A 22,459-nucleotide genomic window follows, 5' to 3' on the forward strand; every position below is an offset into this window, starting at 1 on the left:
TATCCTTGTACATTCACAGTGACGATGAAACACAGAAATTGCTTTGGAATTAAATATAAGAGATACAATGCCGAAATAAGTACAGGAAGACTGTGTCTTCCTACTGTCTATGTATTGAGCGTTTCCTGTGTCACCAGGTTTACATTCCGATGCACCTCTGCAGGTTTACTGTATCCATTGGACCTTCCCATTGACGACGAAACACAGAAATTGCAACGGATTTAAATATAAGAGACACAATGCCGACTTAAGTGCAGGAAGACTGAGTCTTCCTACTGTCTACGTTTTGAGCGTTTCCTGTGTCACCAGTTTTACATTCCGATGCACCTCTGCAGGTTTACTGTATCCATTGGACCTTCCCATTGACGATGAAACACAGAAATTGCATCGGATTTAAATAAAAGAGACACAATGCCGACTTAAGTACAGGAAGACTGAGTCTTCCTACTGTCTATGTTTTGATCGTTTCCTGTAACACCAGTTTTACATTCCGATGCACCTCTGCAGGTTTAGTGTATCCATTGGACCTTCCCAGTGACGATGAAACACAGAAATTGCATCGGAATTAAATATAAGAGACACAATACCGTCTTAAGTACATGAAAACTGAGTCTCCTTAGGGTCTATGTTTTGAGCGTTTCCTGTGTCACCAGTTTTACATTCCGATGGACCTCTGCAGGTTTACTGTATCCATTGGACCTTCCCATCGACGATGAAACACAGAAATTGCATCGGAATTAAATCCAAGGGATACAATGTCGACTTAAGTGCAGGAAGACTGAGTCTTCCTACTGTCTATGTTTTGAGCGTTTTTTGTGTCACCAGTTTTACATTCCGATGCACCTCTGCAGGTTTACTGTATCCATTGGACCATCACAGTGACGATGAAACACAGAAATTGCATCGGATTTAAATATAAGAGACACAATGCCGACTTAACTACAGGAAGACTGAGCCTTCCTACTGCCTATGTTTTGAGCGTTTCCTGTGTCACCAGTTTTACATTCCGATGCACCTCTGCAGGTTTAGAGTATCGATTGGACCTTCCCATTGACGATGAAACACAGGAATTGCATCGGAATTAAATATAAGAGACACAATGCCGACTTAAGTACAGGAAGACTGAGTCTTCCTACTGTCTACGTTTTGAGCGATTCCTGTGTCACCAGTTTTACATTCCGATACACCTCTGCAGAATTTCTGTATCCATTGGACCTTCCCATTGACGATGAAACACAGAAATTGCATCGGATTTAAACATAAGAGACACAATGCCGAATTAAGTACAGGTATACTGAGTCTTCCTACTGTCTATGTTTTGAGCGTTTTTTGTGTCACCAGTTTTACATTCCGATGCACCTCTGCAGGTTTACTGTATCCATTGGACCATCACAGTGACGATGAAACACAGAAATTGCCTCGGATTTAAATATAAGAGACACAGTGCCGACTTAAGTACAGGAAGACTGAGTCTTCCTACTGTCTATGTTTTGAGCGCCAGTTTTAGATTCGGATGCACCTCTGCAGGTTTACTGTATTCCTTGGACCTTCACAGTGACGATGAAATACAGATATTGCATCAGAATTAAATATAAGAGACACAATGCCGATTTAAGTACAGGAAGACTGAGCCTTTATACTGTCTATGTTTTCAGCGTTTCCTGTGTAATCACTTTTACATTCCGATGCAACTCTGCAGGTTTACTGTATTCCCTGGACCTTCCCATTGACGATGAAACACAGAAATTGCATCGGAATTAAATATGAGACACAAAGCCGACTTACGTACAAGAAAACTGAGTCTTCTTACTGTGTATGTTTTGAGCGTTTCCTGTGTCACCAGTTTTACATTCCGATGCACACCTGCAGGTTCACTGTATCCATTCGACCTTCCCATTGACGATGAAACACAGAATTTGAATCGGATTTAAATATAAGAGACACAATGCCGACTTAAGTACAGGAAGACTTACTCTTACTACTGTCTATGTTTTGAGCGTTTCCTGTGTCACCAGTTTTTCATTCCGATGCACCTCTGCAGGTTTACTGTATCCATTCGACCATCACAGTGACGATGAAACACATAAATTGCATCGGAATTAAATATAAGAGACACAATGCCGACTTAAGTACTACAAAACTGAGTCTCCTTAGGGTTTATCTTTTGAGCGTTTCCTGTGTCACCAGTTTTACATTCCGATGCACCTCTGCAGGATACTGTATCCTTGTACATTCACAGTGACGATGAAACACAGAAATTGCTTTGGAATTAAATATAAGAGATACAATGCCGAAATAAGTACAGGAAGACTGTGTCTTCCTACTGTCTATGTATTGAGCGTTTCCTGTGTCACCAGGTTTACATTCCGATGCACCTCTGCAGGTTTACTGTATCCATTGGACCTTCCCATTGACGACGAAACACAGAAATTGCAACGGATTTAAATATAAGAGACACAATGCCGACTTAAGTGCAGGAAGACTGAGTCTTCCTACTGTCTACGTTTTGAGCGTTTCCTGTGTCACCAGTTTTACATTCCGATGCACCTCTGCAGGTTTACTGTATCCATTGGACCTTCCCATTGACGATGAAACACAGAAATTGCATCGGATTTAAATAAAAGAGACACAATGCCGACTTAAGTACAGGAAGACTGAGTCTTCCTACTGTCTATGTTTTGATCGTTTCCTGTAACACCAGTTTTACATTCCGATGCACCTCTGCAGGTTTAGTGTATCCATTGGACCTTCCCAGTGACGATGAAACACAGAAATTGCATCGGAATTAAATATAAGAGACACAATACCGTCTTAAGTACATGAAAACTGAGTCTCCTTAGGGTCTATGTTTTGAGCGTTTCCTGTGTCACCAGTTTTACATTCCGATGGACCTCTGCAGGTTTACTGTATCCATTGGACCTTCCCATCGACGATGAAACACAGAAATTGCATCGGAATTAAATCCAAGGGATACAATGTCGACTTAAGTGCAGGAAGACTGAGTCTTCCTACTGTCTATGTTTTGAGCGTTTTTTGTGTCACCAGTTTTACATTCCGATGCACCTCTGCAGGTTTACTGTATCCATTGGACCATCACAGTGACGATGAAACACAGAAATTGCATCGGATTTAAATATAAGAGACACAATGCCGACTTAAGTACAGGAAGACTTAATCTTACTACTGTCTATGTTTTGAGCGTTTCCTGTGTCACCAGTTTTTCATTCCGATGCACCTCTGCAGGTTTACTGTATCCATTCGACCATCACAGTGACGATGAAACACATAAATTGCATCGGAATTAAATATAAGAGACACAATGCCGACTTAAGTACTACAAAACTGAGTCTCCTTAGGGTTTATCTTTTGAGCGTTTCCTGTGTCACCAGTTTTACATTCCGATGCACCTCTGCAGGATACTGTATCCTTGGACATTCACAGTGACGATGAAACACAGAAATTGCTTTGGAATTAAATATAAGAGATACAATGCCGAAATAAGTACAGGAAGACTGTGTCTTCCTACTGTCTATGTATTGAGCGTTTCCTGTGTCACCAGGTTTACATTCCGATGCACCTCTGCAGGTTTACTGTATCCATTGGACCTTCCCATTGACGACGAAATACAGAAATTGCATCGGATTTAAATATAAGAGACACAATGCCGACTTAAGTGCAGGAAGACTGAGTCTTCCTACTGTCTACGTTTTGAGCGTTTCCTGTGTCACCAGTTTTACATTCCGATGCACCTCTGCAGGTTTACTGTATCCATTGGACCTTCCCATTGACGATGAAACACAGAAATTGCATCGGATTTAAATATAAGAGACACAATGCCGACTTAAGTACAGGAAGTTTAGTCTTCCTATTGTCTATGTTTTGAGCGTTTCCTGTAACACCAGTTTTACATTCCGATGCACCTCTGCAGGTTTAGTGTATCCATTGGACCTTCCCAGTGACGATGAAACACAGAAATTGCATCGGAATTAAATATAAGAGACACAATGCCGACTTAAGTACATGAAAACTGAGTCTTCTTAGGGTCTATGTATTGAGCGTTTCCTGTGTCACCAGTTTTACATTCCGATGCACCTCTGCAGGTTTACTGTATTCCTTGGACCTTCACAGTGACGATGAAACACAGATATTGCATCATAATGAAATATAAGAGACACTATGCCTATTAAAATACAGGAAGACTGAGTCTTTATACTGTCTATATTTTCAGCGTTTCCTGTGGAATCAGTTTTACATTCCGATAAAACTTTGCAGGTTTACTGTATTCCTTGGACCTTTCCATTGACGATGAAACACAGAAATTGCATCGGCATTAAATATGAGACACAATGCCGACTTAAGTACAGAAAGACTGAGTCTTCCTACTGTCTATGTTTTGAGCGTTTCCTGTGTCACCAGTTTTTCATTCCGATGCACCCCTGCAGGTTTACTGTATCCATTGGACCTTCCCATTGACGATGATACACAGAAATTGCATCGGATTTAAATATAAAAGACACAATGCCGACTTAAGTACAGGAAGACTGAGTCTTCCTACTGTCTATGTTTTGAGCGTTTCCTGTGTCACCGGTTTTTCATTCCGATGCACCTCTGCAGGTTTACTGTATCCATTCGACCTTCACAGTGACGATGAAACACAGAAATTGCATCGGAATTAAATATAAGAGACACAATGCCGACTTAAGTACAAGAAAACTGAGTAATCTTGGGGTCTATGTTTTGAGCGTTTCCTGTGTCACCCGTTTTACATTCCGATGCACCTCTGCAGGTTTAGTGTTTCCATTGGACCTTCCCAGTGACGATGAAACACAGAAATTGCATCGGAATTAAATATAAGAGACACATGGCCGACTTAAGTACAAGAAAACTGAGTCTCCTTAGGGTCTATGTTTTGAGCGTTTCCTGTGTCACCGGTTTTACATTCCGATGGACCTCTGCAGGTTTTCTGTATCCCTTGGACCTCCCCATCGACGATGAAACACAGAAATGGCATCGGAATTAGATCTAAGAGACACAATGTCGACTTAAGTACAGGAAGACTGAGTCTTCCTACTTTCTACGTTTTGAGCGTTTCCTGTGTCACCAGTTTTACATTCCGATGCACCTCTGCAGGTTTACTGTATCCATTGGACCTTCCCATTGACGATGAAACACAGAAATTGCAACGGATTGAAATATAAGAGACACAATGCCGACTTAAGTACAGGAAGACTGAGTCTTCCTACTGTCTATGTTTTGAGCGTTTCCTGTGTCACCAGTTTTACATTCCGATGCACCTCGGCAGGTTTACTGTATCCCTTCGACCTTCGCAGTGAAGTTTAAGAACAGATATTGCATCGGAATTAAATATAAGAGACACAATGCCGACTTAAGTACAAGAAAACTGAGTCTTCTTAGGGTCTATGTTTTGAGCGTTTCCTGTGTCACCAGTTTTACATTCCGATGGATCTCTGCAGGTTACTGCATTCCTTGGACCTTCCCATCGACGATGAAACACAGAAATTGCATCGGAATTAGATCTAAGAGACACAATGTCGACTTAAGTACAGGAAGACTGAGCCTTCCTACTGTCTACGTTTTGAGCGTTTCCTGTGTCACCAGTTTTACATTCCGATGCACCTCTGCAGGTTTACTGTATCCATTGGAACTTCCCATTGACGATGAAACACAGAAATTGCAGCGGATATAAATATAAGAGACACAATGCCGACTTAAGTACAGGAAGACTGAGTCTTCCTACTGTCTATGTTTTGAGCGTTTCCTGTAACACCAGTTTTACATTCCGATGCACCTTTACAGGTTTACTGTATCCATTGGACCTTCCCAGTGACGATGGAACACAGAAATTACATCGGAATTAAATATAAGAGTCACAATGCCGACTTAAGTACAAGAAAACTGAGTCTTCTTAGGGTCTATGTTTTGAGCGTTTCCTGTGTCAACAGTTTTACATTCCGATGCACCTCTGCAGGTTTACTGTATCCCTTGGACCTTCACAGTGACGATGAAACACAGATATTGCAACGGAATTAAATATAAGAGACACAATGCCGATTTAAGTACAGGAAGACTGAGTCTTTATACTGTCTATGTTTTCAGCGTTTCCTGTGTAATCAGTTTTACATTCCGTTGCAACTCTGCAGGTTTACTGTTTTCCTTGGAACTTCCCATTGACGATGAAACACAGAAATTGCATCGGAATTAAATATGAGACACAATGCCGACTTAAGTACAGAAAGACTGAGTCTTCCTACTGTCTATGTTTTGAGCGTTTCCTGTGTCACCAGTTTTACATTCCGATGCACCTCTGCAGGTTTACTGTATCCATGGGACCTTCCCATTGACGATGAAACACAGAAATTGCATCGGATTTAAATATAACAGACACAATGCCGACTTAAGTACAGAAAGATTGAGTCTTTCTACTGTCTATGTTTTGAGCGTTTCCTGTGTCACCAGTTTTACATTCCGATGCACCCCTGCAGGTTTACTGTATCCATTGGACCTTCCCATTGACGATGAAACACAGAAATTGCATCGGATTTAAATATAAGAGACACAATGCCGACTTAAGTACAGGAAAACTGAGTCTTCCTACTGTCTATGTTTTGAGCGTTTCCTGTGTCACCAGTTTTTCATTCCGATGCACCTCTGCAGGATTACTGTATCCATTGGACCTTCCCATTGACGATGAAACACAGTAATTGCATCGCATTTACATATAAGAGACACAATGCCGGCTTAAGTACAGGAAGACTGAGTCTTCCTACTGACTATGTTTTGAGCGTTTCCTGTGTCACCAGTTTTACATTCCGATGCACCTCTGCAGGTCTACTGTATCCCTTCGACCTTCACAGTGAAGTTGAAAATCAGATATTGCATTGGAATTAAAAATAAGAGACACAATGCCGACTTAAGTACAAGAAAACTGAGTCTCCTTAGGGTCTATGTTTTGAGCGTTGCCTGTGTCACCGGTTTTACATTCCGATGGACTTCTGCAGGTTTTCTGTATCCCTTGAACCTCCCCATCGACGATGAAACACAGAAATTGCATCGGAATTAGATCTAAGAGACACAATGTCGACTTAAGTACAGGAAGACTGAGTCTTCCTACTGTCTACGTTTTGAGCGTTTCCTGTGTCACCAGTTTTACATTCCGATGCACCTCTGCAGGTTTACTGTATCCATTCGACCTTCCCATTGACGATGAAACACAGAAATTGCATCGGATTGAAATATAAGAGACACAATGCCGACTTAAATACAGGAAGACTGAGTCTTCCTACTGTCTATGTTTTGAGCGTTTCCTGTATCACCAGTTTTACATTCCGATGCACCTCGGCAGGTTTACTGTATCCCTTCGACCTTCACAGTGAAGTTGAAGAACAGATATTGCATCGGAATTAAATATAAGAGACACAATGCCGACTTAAGTACAAGAAAACTGAGTCTTCTTAGGGTCTATGTTTTGAGCGTTTCCTGTGTCACCAGTTTTACATTCCGATGTATCTCTGCAGGTTACTGCATTCCTTGGACCTTCCCATCGACGATGAAACACAGAAATTGCATCGGAATTAGATCTAAGAGACACAATGTCGACTTAAGTACAGGAAGACTGAGTCTTCCTACTGTCTACGTTTTGAGCGTTTCCTGTGTCACCAGTTTTACATTCCGATGCACCTCTGCAGGTTTACTGTACCCATTGGACCTTCCCATTGACGATGAAACACAGAAATTGCATCGGATTTAAATATAAGAGACACAATGCAGACTTAAGTACAGGAAGACTGAGTCTTCCTACAGTCTATGTTTTGGGCGTTTCCTGTAACACCAGTTTTACATTCCGATGCACCTCTGCAGGTTTACTGTATCCATTGGACCTTCCCAGTGACGATGGAACACAGAAATTGCATCGGAATTAAATATAAGAGTCACAATGCCGACTTAAGTACAAGAAAACTGAGTCTTCTTAGGCTCTATGTTTTGAGCGTTTCCTGTGTCACCAGTTTTACATTCTGATGCACCTCTGCAGGTTTACTGTATCCCTTGGACCTTCACAGTGACGATGAAACACAGATATTGCAACGGAATTAAATATAAGAGACACAATGCCGATTTAAGTACAGGAAGACTGAGTCTTTATACTGTCTATGTTTTCAGCGTTTCCTGTGTAATCAGTTTTACATTCCGATGCAACTCTGCAGGTTTACTGTATTCCTTGGACCGTCCCATTGGCGATGAAACACAGAAACTGCATCGGAATTAAATATGAGACACAATGCCGACTTAAGTACAGAAAGACTGAGTCTTCCTACTGTCTATGTTTTGAGCGTTTCCTGTGTCACCAGTTTTACATTCCGATGCACCCCTGCAGGTTTACTGTATCCATTGGACCTTCCCATTGACGATGAAACACAGAAATTGCATCGGAATTAAATGTAAGAGACACAATGCCGACTTAAGTACAAGAAAACTGAGTCTACTTAGGGTCTATGTTTTGAGCGTTTCCTGTGTCACCGGTTTTATATTTCGATGGACCTCTGCAGGATTTCTGTATCCCTTGGACCTCCCCATCGACGATGAAACACAGAAATTGCATCGGAATTAGATCTAAGAGACACAATGTCGACTTAAGTACAGGAAGACTGAGTCTTCCTACTGTCTACGTTTTGAGCGTTTCCTGTGTCACCAGTTTTACATTCCGATGCACCTCTGCAGGTTTACTGTATCCCTTCGACCTTCACAGTGAAGTTGAAAAACAGATATTGCATCGGAATTAAATATAAGAGACACGATGCCGACTTAAGTACAAGAAAACTGAGTCTTCTTAGGGTCTATGTTTTGAGCGTTTCCTGTGTCACCAGTTTTACATTCCGATGGACCTCTGCAGGTTTACTGCATCCCTTGGACCTTCCCATCAACGATGAAACACAGAAATTGCATCGGAATTAGATCTAAGAGACACAATGTCGACTTAAGTACAGGAAGACTGAGTCTTCCTACTGTCTACGTTTTGAGCGTTTCCTGTGTCACCAGTTTTACATTCCGATGCACCTCTGCAGGTTTACTGTATCCATTCGACCATCACAGTGACGATGAAACACATAAATTGCATCGGATTTAAATATAAGAGACACAATGCCGACTTAAGTACTACAAAACTGAGTCTCCTTAGGGTCTATCTTTTGAGCGTTTCCTGTGTCACCAGTTTTACATTCCGATGCACCTCTGCAGGATACTGTATCCTTGGACTTTCACAGTGACGATGAAACACAGAAATTGCTTTGGAATTAAATATAAGAGATACAATGCCGAAAAAAGTACAGGAAGACTGTGTCTTCCTACTGTCTATGTATTGAGCGTTTCCTGTGTGACCAGGTTTACATTCCGATGCACCTCTGCAGGTTTACTGTATCCATTGGACCTTCCCATTGACGACGAAACACAGAAATTGTATCGGATTTAAATATAAGAGACACAATGCCGACTTAAGTGCAGGAAGACTGAGTCTTCCTACTGTCTACGTTTAGAGCGTTTCCTGTGTCACCAGTTTTACATTCCGATGCACCTCTGCAGGTTTACTGTATCCATTGGCCCTTCCCATTGACGATGAAACACAGAAATTGCATCGGATTTAAATATAAGAGACACAATGCCGACTTAAGTACAGGAAGACTGAGTCTTCCTACTGTCTATGCTTTGAGCGTTTCCTGTAACACCAGTTTTACATTCCGATGCACCTCTGCAGGTTTAGTGTATCCATTGGACCTTCCCAGTGACGATGAAACACAGAAATTGCATCGGAATTAAATATAAGAGACACAATGCCGACTTAAGTACATGAAAACTGAGTCTCCTTATGGTCTATGTTTTGAGCGTTTCCTGTGTCACCAGTTTTACATTCCGATGCACCTCTGCAGGTTTACTGTATTCCTTGGACCTTCACAGTGACGATGAAACACAGATATTGCATCATAATTAAATATAAGAGACACTATGCCTATTAAAGTACAGGAAGACTGAGTCTTTATACTGACTATATTTTCAGCGTTTCCTGTGGAATCAGTTTTACATTCCGATGCAACTTTGCAGGTTTACTGTATTCCTTGGACTTTCCCATTGACGATGAAACACAGAAATTGCATCGGATTTAAATATAAAAGACACAATGCCGACTTAAGTACAGGAAGACTGAGTCTTCCTACTGTCTATGTTTTGATCGTTTCCTGTGTCACCGGTTTTTCATTCCGATGCACCTCTGCAGGTTTACTGTATCCATTCGACCTTCACAGTGACGATGAAACACAGAAATTGCATCGGAATTAAATATAAGAGACACAATGCCGACTTAAGTACAAGAAAATTGAGTAATCTTGGGGTCTATGTTTTGAGCGTTTCCTGTGTCACCAGTTCTACATTCCGATGCACATCTGCAGGTTTACTGTATCCATTGGACCTTCACAGTGACGATGAAACACAGAAATTGCATCGGAATTAAATATAAGAGACACAATGCTGCCATAAGTACTACAAAACTGAGTCTCCTTCGGGTCTATGTTTTGAGCGTTTCCTGTGTCACCCGTTTTACATTCCGATGCACCTCTGCAGGTTTAGTGTTTCCATTGGACCTTCCCAGTGACGATGAAACACAGAATTTGCATCGGAATTAAATATAAGAGACACAATGCCGACTTAAGTACAAGAAAACTGAGTCTCCTTAGGGTCTATGTTTTGAGCGTTTCCTGTGTCACCGGTTTTACATTCCGATGGACCTCTGCAGGTTTTCTGTATCCCTTGGACCTCCCCATCGACGATGAAACACAGAAATGGCATCGGAATTAGATCTAAGAGACACAATGTCGACTTAAGTACAGGAAGACTGAGTCTTCCTACTTTCTACGTTTTGAGCGTTTCCTGTGTCACCAGTTTTACATTCCGATGCACCTCTGCAGGTTTACTGTATCCATTGGACCTTCCCATTGACGATGAAACACAGAAATTGCAACGGATTGAAATATAAGAGACACAATGCCGACTTAAGTACAGGAAGACTGAGTCTTCCTACTGTCTATGTTTTGAGCGTTTCCTGTGTCACCAGTTTTACATTCCGATGCACCTCGGCAGGTTTACTGTATCCCTTCGACCTTCGCAGTGAAGTTTAAGAACAGATATTGCATCGGAATTAAATATAAGAGACACAATGCCGACTTAAGTACAAGAAAACTGAGTCTTCTTAGGGTCTATGTTTTGAGCGTTTCCTGTGTCACCAGTTTTACATTCCGATGGATCTCTGCAGGTTACTGCATTCCTTGGACCTTCCCATCGACGATGAAACACAGAAATTGCATCGGAATTAGATCTAAGAGACACAATGTCGACTTAAGTACAGGAAGACTGAGCCTTCCTACTGTCTACGTTTTGAGCGTTTCCTGTGTCACCAGTTTTACATTCCGATGCACCTCTGCAGGTTTACTGTATCCATTGGAACTTCCCATTGACGATGAAACACAGAAATTGCAGCGGATATAAATATAAGAGACACAATGCCGACTTAAGTACAGGAAGACTGAGTCTTCCTACTGTCTATGTTTTGAGCGTTTCCTGTAACACCAGTTTTACATTCCGATGCACCTTTACAGGTTTACTGTATCCATTGGACCTTCCCAGTGACGATGGAACACAGAAATTACATCGGAATTAAATATAAGAGTCACAATGCCGACTTAAGTACAAGAAAACTGAGTCTTCTTAGGGTCTATGTTTTGAGCGTTTCCTGTGTCAACAGTTTTACATTCCGATGCACCTCTGCAGGTTTACTGTATCCCTTGGACCTTCACAGTGACGATGAAACACAGATATTGCAACGGAATTAAATATAAGAGACACAATGCCGATTTAAGTACAGGAAGACTGAGTCTTTATACTGTCTATGTTTTCAGCGTTTCCTGTGTAATCAGTTTTACATTCCGTTGCAACTCTGCAGGTTTACTGTTTTCCTTGGAACTTCCCATTGACGATGAAACACAGAAATTGCATCGGAATTAAATATGAGACACAATGCCGACTTAAGTACAGAAAGACTGAGTCTTCCTACTGTCTATGTTTTGAGCGTTTCCTGTGTCACCAGTTTTACATTCCGATGCACCTCTGCAGGTTTACTGTATCCATGGGACCTTCCCATTGACGATGAAACACAGAAATTGCATCGGATTTAAATATAACAGACACAATGCCGACTTAAGTACAGAAAGATTGAGTCTTTCTACTGTCTATGTTTTGAGCGTTTCCTGTGTCACCAGTTTTACATTCCGATGCACCCCTGCAGGTTTACTGTATCCATTGGACCTTCCCATTGACGATGAAACACAGAAATTGCATCGGATTTAAATATAAGAGACACAATGCCGACTTAAGTACAGGAAAACTGAGTCTTCCTACTATGTTTTGAGCGTTTCCTGTGTCACCAGTTTTTCATTCCGATGCACCTCTGCAGGATTACTGTATCCATTGGACCTTCCCATTGACGATGAAACACAGTAATTGCATCGCATTTACATATAAGAGACACAATGCCGGCTTAAGTACAGGAAGACTGAGTCTTCCTACTGACTATGTTTTGAGCGTTTCCTGTGTCACCAGTTTTACATTCCGATGCACCTCTGCAGGTCTACTGTATCCCTTCGACCTTCACAGTGAAGTTGAAAATCAGATATTGCATTGGAATTAAAAATAAGAGACACAATGCCGACTTAAGTACAAGAAAACTGAGTCTCCTTAGGGTCTATGTTTTGAGCGTTGCCTGTGTCACCGGTTTTACATTCCGATGGACTTCTGCAGGTTTTCTGTATCCCTTGAACCTCCCCATCGACGATGAAACACAGAAATTGCATCGGAATTAGATCTAAGAGACACAATGTCGACTTAAGTACAGGAAGACTGAGTCTTCCTACTGTCTACGTTTTGAGCGTTTCCTGTGTCACCAGTTTTACATTCCGATGCACCTCTGCAGGTTTACTGTATCCATTCGACCTTCCCATTGACGATGAAACACAGAAATTGCATCGGATTGAAATATAAGAGACACAATGCCGACTTAAATACAGGAAGACTGAGTCTTCCTACTGTCTATGTTTTGAGCGTTTCCTGTGTCACCAGTTTTACATTCCGATGCACCTCGGCAGGTTTACTGTATCCCTTCGACCTTCACAGTGAAGTTGAAGAACAGATATTGCATCGGAATTAAATATAAGAGACACAATGCCGACTTAAGTACAAGAAAACTGAGTCTTCTTAGGGTCTATGTTTTGAGCGTTTCCTGTGTCACCAGTTTTACATTCCGATGTATCTCTGCAGGTTACTGCATTCCTTGGACCTTCCCATCGACGATGAAACACAGAAATTGCATCGGAATTAGATCTAAGAGACACAATGTCGACTTAAGTACAGGAAGACTGAGTCTTCCTACTGTCTACGTTTTGAGCGTTTCCTGTGTCACCAGTTTTACATTCCGATGCACCTCTGCAGGTTTACTGTACCCATTGGACCTTCCCATTGACGATGAAACACAGAAATTGCATCGGATTTAAATATAAGAGACACAATGCAGACTTAAGTACAGGAAGACTGAGTCTTCCTACAGTCTATGTTTTGGGCGTTTCCTGTAACACCAGTTTTACATTCCGATGCACCTCTGCAGGTTTACTGTATCCATTGGACCTTCCCAGTGACGATGGAACACAGAAATTGCATCGGAATTAAATATAAGAGTCACAATGCCGACTTAAGTACAAGAAAACTGAGTCTTCTTAGGCTCTATGTTTTGAGCGTTTCCTGTGTCACCAGTTTTACATTCTGATGCACCTCTGCAGGTTTACTGTATCCCTTGGACCTTCACAGTGACGATGAAACACAGATATTGCAACGGAATTAAATATAAGAGACACAATGCCGATTTAAGTACAGGAAGACTGAGTCTTTATACTGTCTATGTTTTCAGCGTTTCCTGTGTAATCAGTTTTACATTCCGATGCAACTCTGCAGGTTTACTGTATTCCTTGGACCGTCCCATTGGCGATGAAACACAGAAACTGCATCGGAATTAAATATGAGACACAATGCCGACTTAAGTACAGAAAGACTGAGTCTTCCTACTGTCTATGCTTTGAGCGTTTCCTGTGTCACCAGTTTTACATTCCGATGCACCCCTGCAGGTTTACTGTATCCATTGGACCTTCCCATTGACGATGAAACACAGAAATTGCATCGGAATTAAATGTAAGAGACACAATGCCGACTTAAGTACAAGAAAACTGAGTCTACTTAGGGTCTATGTTTTGAGCGTTTCCTGTGTCACCGGTTTTATATTTCGATGGACCTCTGCAGGATTTCTGTATCCCTTGGACCTCCCCATCGACGATGAAACACAGAAATTGCATCGGAATTAGATCTAAGAGACACAATGTCGACTTAAGTACAGGAAGACTGAGTCTTCCTACTGTCTACGTTTTGAGCGTTTCCTGTGTCACCAGTTTTACATTCCGATGCACCTCTGCAGGTTTACTGTATCCCTTCGACCTTCACAGTGAAGTTGAAAAACAGATATTGCATCGGAATTAAATATAAGAGACACGATGCCGACTTAAGTACAAGAAAACTGAGTCTTCTTAGGGTCTATGTTTTGAGCGTTTCCTGTGTCACCAGTTTTACATTCCGATGGACCTCTGCAGGTTTACTGCATCCCTTGGACCTTCCCATCAACGATGAAACACAGAAATTGCATCGGAATTAGATCTAAGAGACACAATGTCGACTTAAGTACAGGAAGACTGAGTCTTCCTACTGTCTACGTTTTGAGCGTTTCCTGTGTCACCAGTTTTACATTCCGATGCACCTCTGCAGGTTTACTGTATCCATTCGACCATCACAGTGACGATGAAACACATAAATTGCATCGGATTTAAATATAAGAGACACAATGCCGACTTAAGTACTACAAAACTGAGTCTCCTTAGGGTCTATCTTTTGAGCGTTTCCTGTGTCACCAGTTTTACATTCCGATGCACCTCTGCAGGATACTGTATCCTTGGACTTTCACAGTGACGATGAAACACAGAAATTGCTTTGGAATTAAATATAAGAGATACAATGCCGAAAAAAGTACAGGAAGACTGTGTCTTCCTACTGTCTATGTATTGAGCGTTTCCTGTGTGACCAGGTTTACATTCCGATGCACCTCTGCAGGTTTACTGTATCCATTGGACCTTCCCATTGACGACGAAACACAGAAATTGTATCGGATTTAAATATAAGAGACACAATGCCGACTTAAGTGCAGGAAGACTGAGTCTTCCTACTGTCTACGTTTAGAGCGTTTCCTGTGTCACCAGTTTTACATTCCGATGCACCTCTGCAGGTTTACTGTATCCATTGGCCCTTCCCATTGACGATGAAACACAGAAATTGCATCGGATTTAAATATAAGAGACACAATGCCGACTTAAGTACAGGAAGACTGAGTCTTCCTACTGTCTATGCTTTGAGCGTTTCCTGTAACACCAGTTTTACATTCCGATGCACCTCTGCAGGTTTAGTGTATCCATTGGACCTTCCCAGTGACGATGAAACACAGAAATTGCATCGGAATTAAATATAAGAGACACAATGCCGACTTAAGTACATGAAAACTGAGTGTCCTTATGGTCTATGTTTTGAGCGTTTCCTGTGTCACCAGTTTTACATTCCGATGCACCTCTGCAGGTTTACTGTATTCCTTGGACCTTCACAGTGACGATGAAACACAGATATTGCATCATAATTAAATATAAGAGACACTATGCCTATTAAAGTACAGGAAGACTGAGTCTTTATACTGACTATATTTTCAGCGTTTCCTGTGGAATCAGTTTTACATTCCGATGCAACTTTGCAGGTTTACTGTATTCCTTGGACTTTCCCATTGACGATGAAACACAGAAATTGCATCGGATTTAAATATAAAAGACACAATGCCGACTTAAGTACAGGAAGACTGAGTCTTCCTACTGTCTATGTTTTGATCGTTTCCTGTGTCACCGGTTTTTCATTCCGATGCACCTCTGCAGGTTTACTGTATCCATTCGACCTTCACAGTGACGATGAAACACAGAAATTGCATCGGAATTAAATATAAGAGACACAATGCTGCCATAAGTACTACAAAACTGAGTCTCCTTCGGGTCTATGTTTTGAGCGTTTCCTGTGTCACCCGTTTTACATTCCGATGCACCTCTGCAGGTTTAGTGTTTCCATTGGACCTTCCCAGTGACGATGAAACACAGAATTTGCATCGGAATTAAATATAAGAGACACAATGCCGACTTAAGTACAAGAAAACTGAGTCTCCTTAGGGTCTATGTTTTGAGCGTTTCCTGTGTCACCGGTTTTATATTTCGATGGACCTCTGCAGGATTTCTGTATCCCTTGGACCTCCCCATCGACGATGAAACACAGAAATTGCATCGGAATTAGATCTAAGAGACACAATGTCGACTTAAGTACAGGAAGACTGAGTCTTCCTACTGTCTACGTTTTGAGCGTTTCCTGTGTCACCAGTTTTACATTCCGATGGATCTCTGCAGGTTACTGCATTCCTTGGACCTTACCATCGACGATGAAACACAGAAATTGCATCGGAATTAGATCTAAGAGACACAATGTCGACTTAAGTACAGGAAGACTGAGTCTTCCTACTGTCTACGTTTTGAGCGTTTCCTGTGTCACCAGTTTTACATTCCGATGCACCTCTGCAGGTTTACTGTATCCATTGGACCTTCCCATTGACGATGAAACACAGAAATTGCATCGGATTTAAATATAAGAGACACAATGCCGACTTAAGTACAGGAAGACTGAGTCTTCCTACTGTCTATGTTTTGAGCGTTTCCTGTAACACCAGTTTTACATTCCGATGCACCTTTGCAGGTTTACTGTATCTATTGGACCTTCCCAGTGACGATGGAACACAGAAATTACATCGGAATTAAATATAAGAGTCACAACGCCGACTTAAGTACAAGAAAACTGAGTCTTCTTAGGGTCTATGTTTTGAGCGTTTCCTGTGTCACCAGTTTTACATTCCGATGCACCTCTGCAGGATTACTGTATCCCTTGGACCTTCACAGTGACGATGAAACACAGATATTGCAACGGAATTAAATATAAGAGACACAATGCCGATTTAAGTACAGGAAGACTGAGTCTTTATACTGTCTATGTTTTCAGCGTTTCCTGTGTAATCAGTTTTACATTCCGTTGCAACTCTGCAGGTTTACTGTATTCCTTGGACCTTCCCATTGACGATGAAACACAGAAATTGCATCGGAATTAAATATGAGACACAATGCCGACTTAAGTACAGAAAGACTGAGTCTTCCTACTGTCTATGTTTTGAGCGTTTCCTGTGTCACCAGTTTTAAATTCCGATGCACCTCTGCAGGTTTACTGTATCCATGGGACCTTCCCATTGACGATGAAACACAGAAATTGCATCGGATTTAAATATAACAGACACAATGCCGACTTAAGTACAGAAAGATTGAGTCTTTCTACTGTCTATGTTTTGAGCGTTTCCTGTGTCACCAGTTTTACATTCCGATGCACCCCTGCAGGTTTACTGTATCCATTGGACCTTCCCATTGACGATGAAACACAGAAATTGCATCGGATTTAAATATAAGAGACACAATGCCGACTTACGTACAGGAAGACTGAGTCTTCCTACTGTCTATGTTTTGAGCGTTTCCTGTGTCACCAGTTTTTCATTCCGATGCACCTCTGCAGGTTTATTGTATCCATTCGACCTTCACAGTGACGATGAAACACAGAAATTGCATCGGAATTAAATATAAGAGACACAATGCCGCCTTAAGTAGAACAAAACTGAGCCTCCTTAGGGTCTATGTTTTGAGCGTTTCCTGTGTCACCCGTTTTACATTCCGATGCACCTCTGCAGGTTTACTGTATCAATTGGACCTTCCCAGTGACGATGAAACACAGAAATTGCATCGGAATTAAATATAAGAGACACAATGCCGACTTAAGTACAAGAAAACTGAGTCTTCTTAGGGTCTATGTTTTGAGCGTTTCCTGTGTCACCGGTTTTACATTCCGATGGACCTCTGCAGGTTTTCTGTATCCGTTGGACCTCCACATCGACGATGAAACACAGAAATTGCATCTGAATTAGATCTAAGAGACACAATGTCGACTTAAGTACAGGAAGACTGAGTCTTCCTACTGTCTACGTTTTGAGCGTTTCCTCTGTCACCAGGTTTACATTCCGATGCACCTCTGCAGCTTTACTGTATCCATTGGACCTTCCCATTGACGATGAAACACAGTAATTGCATCGCATTTACATATAAGAGACACAATGCCGACTTAAGTACAGGAAGACTGAGTCTTCCTACTGACTATGTTTTGAGCGTTTCCTGTGTCACCAGTTTTACATTCCGATGCACCTCTGCAGGTCTACTGTATCCCTTCGACCTTCTTAGTGAAGTTGAAAAACAGATATTGCATTGGAATTAAATATAAAAGACACAATGCCGACTTAAGTACAAGAAAACTGAGTCTCCTTTGGGTCTATGTTTTGAGCGTTGCCTGTGCCACCGGTTTTACATTCCGATGGACTTCTGCAGGTTTTCTGTATCCCTTGGACCTCCCCATCGACGATGAAACACAGAAATTGCATCGGAATTAGATCTAAGAGACACAATGTCGACTTAAGTACAAGAAGACTGAGTCTTCCTACTGTCTACGTTTTGAGCGTTTCCTGTTTCACCAGTTTTACATTCCGATGCACCTCTGCAGGTTTACTGTATCCATTGGACCTTCCCATTGACGATGAAACACAGAAATTGCATCGGATTGAAATATAAGAGACACAATGCCGACTTAAGTACAGGAAGACTGAGTCTTCCTACTGTCTATGTTTTGAGCGTTTCCTGTGTCACCAGTTTTACATTCCGATGCAACTCGGCAGGTTTACTGTATCCCTTCGACCTTCACAGTGAAGTTGAAGAACAGATATTGCATCGGAATTAAATATAAGAGACACAATGCCGACTTAAGTACAAGAAAACTGAGTCTTCTTAGGGTCTATGTTTTGAGCGTTTCCTGTGTCACCAGTCTTACATTCCGATGCACCTCTGCAGGTTTACTGTATCCCTTGGATCTTCACAGTGACGATGAAACACAGATATTGCAACGGAATTAAATATAAGAGACACAATGCCGATTTAAGTACAGGAAGACTGAGTCTTTATACTGTCTATGTTTTCAGCGTTTCCTGTGTAATCAGTTTTACATTCCGATGCAACTCTGCAGGTTTACTGTATTCCTTGGACCGTCCCATTGACGATGAAACACAGAAATTGCATCGGAATTAAATATGAGACACAATGCCGACTTAAGTACAGAAAGACTGAGTCTTCCTACTGTCTATGTTTTGAGCGTTTCCTGTGTCACCAGTTTTACATTCCGATGCACCCCTGCAGCTTTACTGTATCCATTGGACCTTCCCATTGACGATGAAACACAGAAATTGCATCGGATTTAAATATAAGAGACACAATGCCGACTTATGTACAGAAAGACTGAGTCTTCCTACTGTCTATGTTTTGAGCGTTTCCTGTGTCACCAGTTTTACATTCCGATGCACCCCTGCAGGTTTGCTGTATCCATTGGACCTTCCCATTGACGATGAAACACAGAAATTGCATCGGATTTAAATATAAGAGACACAATGCCGACTTAAGTACAGGAAGACTGAGTCTTCCTACTGTCTATGTTTTGAGCGTTTCCTGTGTACCAGTTTTTCATTCCGATGCACCTCTGCAGGTTTACTGTATCCATTCGACCTTCACAGTGACGATGAAACACAGAAATTGCATCGGAATTAAATATAAGAGACACAATGCCGCCTTAAGTACAACAAAACCGAGCCTCCTTAGGGTCTATGTTTTGAGCGTTTCCTATGTCACCCGTTTTACATTCCGATGCACCTCTGCAGGTTTACTGTATCCATTGGACCTTCCCAGTGACGATGAAACACAGAAATTGTATCGGAATTAAATATAAGAGACACAATGCCGACTTAAGTACAAGAAAACTGAGTCTCCTTAGGGTCTATGTTTTGAGCGTTTCCTGTGTCACCGGTTTTATATTTCGATGGACCTCTGCAGGATTTCTGTATCCCTTGGACCTCCCCATCGACGATGAAACACAGAAATTGCATCGGAATTAGATCTAAGAGACACAATGTCGACTTAAGTACAGGAAGACTGAGTCTTCCTACTGTCTACGTTTTGAGCGTTTCCTGTGTCACCAGTTTTACATTCCGATGGATCTCTGCAGGTTACTGCATTCCTTGGACCTTACCATCGACGATGAAACACAGAAATTGCATCGGAATTAGATCTAAGAGACACAATGTCGACTTAAGTACAGGAAGACTGAGTCTTCCTACTGTCTACGTTTTGAGCGTTTCCTGTGTCACCAGTTTTACATTCCGATGCACCTCTGCAGGTTTACTGTATCCATTGGACCTTCCCATTGACGATGAAACACAGAAATTGCATCGGATTTAAATATAAGAGACACAATGCCGACTTAAGTACAGGAAGACTGAGTCTTCCTACTGTCTATGTTTTGAGCGTTTCCTGTAACACCAGTTTTACATTCCGATGCACCTTTGCAGGTTTACTGTATCCATTGGACCTTCCCAGTGACGATGGAACACAGAAATTACATCGGAATTAAATATAAGAGTCACAATGCCGACTTAAGTACAAGAAAACTGAGTCTTCTTAGGGTCTATGTTTTGAGCGTTTCCTGTGTCACCAGTTTTACATTCCGATGCACCTCTGCAGGTTTACTGTATCCCTTGGACCTTCACAGTGACGATGAAACACAGATATTGCAACGGAATTAAATATAAGAGACACAATGCCGATTTAAGTACAGGAAGACTGAGTCTTTATACTGTCTATGTTTTCAGCGTTTCCTGTGTAATCAGTTTTACATTCCGTTGCAACTCTGAAGGTTTACTGTATTCCTTGGACCATCCCATTGACGATGAAACACAGAAATTGCATCGGAATTAAATATGAGACACAATGCCGACTTAAGTACAGAAAGACTGAGTCTTCCTACTGTCTATGTTTTGAGCGTTTCCTGTGTCACCAGTTTTACATTCCGATGCACTTCTGCAGGTTTACTGTATCCATGGGACCTTCCCATTGACGATGAAACACAGAAATTGCATCGGATTTAAATATAAGAGACACAATGCCGACATAAGTACAGAAAGATTGAGTCTTTCTACTGTCTATGTTTTGAGCGTTTCCTGTGTCACCAGTTTTACATTCCGATGCACCCCTGCAGGTTTACTGTATCCATTGGACCTTCCCATTGACGATGAAACACAGAAATTGCATCGGATTTAAATATAAGAGACACAATGCCGACTTAAGTACAGGAAAACTGAGTCTTCCTACTGTCTATGTTTTGAGCGTTTCCTGTGTCACCAGTTTTTCATTCCGATGCACCTCTGCAGGTTTATTGTATCTATTCGACCTTCACAGTGACGATGAAACACAGAAATTGCATCGGAATTAAATATAAGAGACACAATGCCGCCTTAAGTAGAACAAAACTGAGCCTCCTTAGGGTCTATGTTTTGAGCGTTTCCTGTGTCACCCGTTTTACATTCCGATGCACCTCTGCAAGTTTACTGTATCAATTGGACCTTCCCAGTGACGATGAAACACAGAAATTGCATCGGAATTAAATATAAGAGACACAATGCCGACTTAAGTACAAGAAAACTGAGTCTTCTTAGGGTCTATGTTTTGAGCGTTTCCTGTGTCACCGGTTTTACATTCCGATGGACCTCTGCAGGTTTTCTGTATCCGTTGGACCTCCACATCGACGATGAAACACAGAAATTGCATCTGAATTAGATCTAAGAGACACAATGTCGACTTAAGTACAGGAAGACTGAGTCTTCCTACTGTCTACGTTTTGAGCGTTTCCTCTGTCACCAGGTTTACATTCCGATGCACCTCTGCAGCTTTACTGTATCCATTGGACCTTCCCATTGACGATGAAACACAGTAATTGCATCGCATTTACATATAAGAGACACAATGCCGACTTAAGTACAGGAAGACTGAGTCTTCCTACTGACTATGTTTTGAGCGTTTTCTGTGTCACCAGTTTTACATTCCGATGCACCTCTGCAGGTCTACTGTATCCCTTCGACCTTCTTAGTGAAGTTGAAAAACAGATATTGCATTGGAATTAAATATAAAAGACACAATGCCGACTTAAGTACAAGAAAACTGAGTCTCCTTTGGGTCTATGTTTTGAGCGTTGCCTGTGCCACCGGTTTTACATTCCG

This window comes from Schistocerca nitens, chromosome 6 (genome assembly GCF_023898315.1).
Source record: "Schistocerca nitens isolate TAMUIC-IGC-003100 chromosome 6, iqSchNite1.1, whole genome shotgun sequence".
NCBI classification, from domain to species: Eukaryota; Metazoa; Arthropoda; class Insecta; order Orthoptera; family Acrididae; genus Schistocerca; species Schistocerca nitens.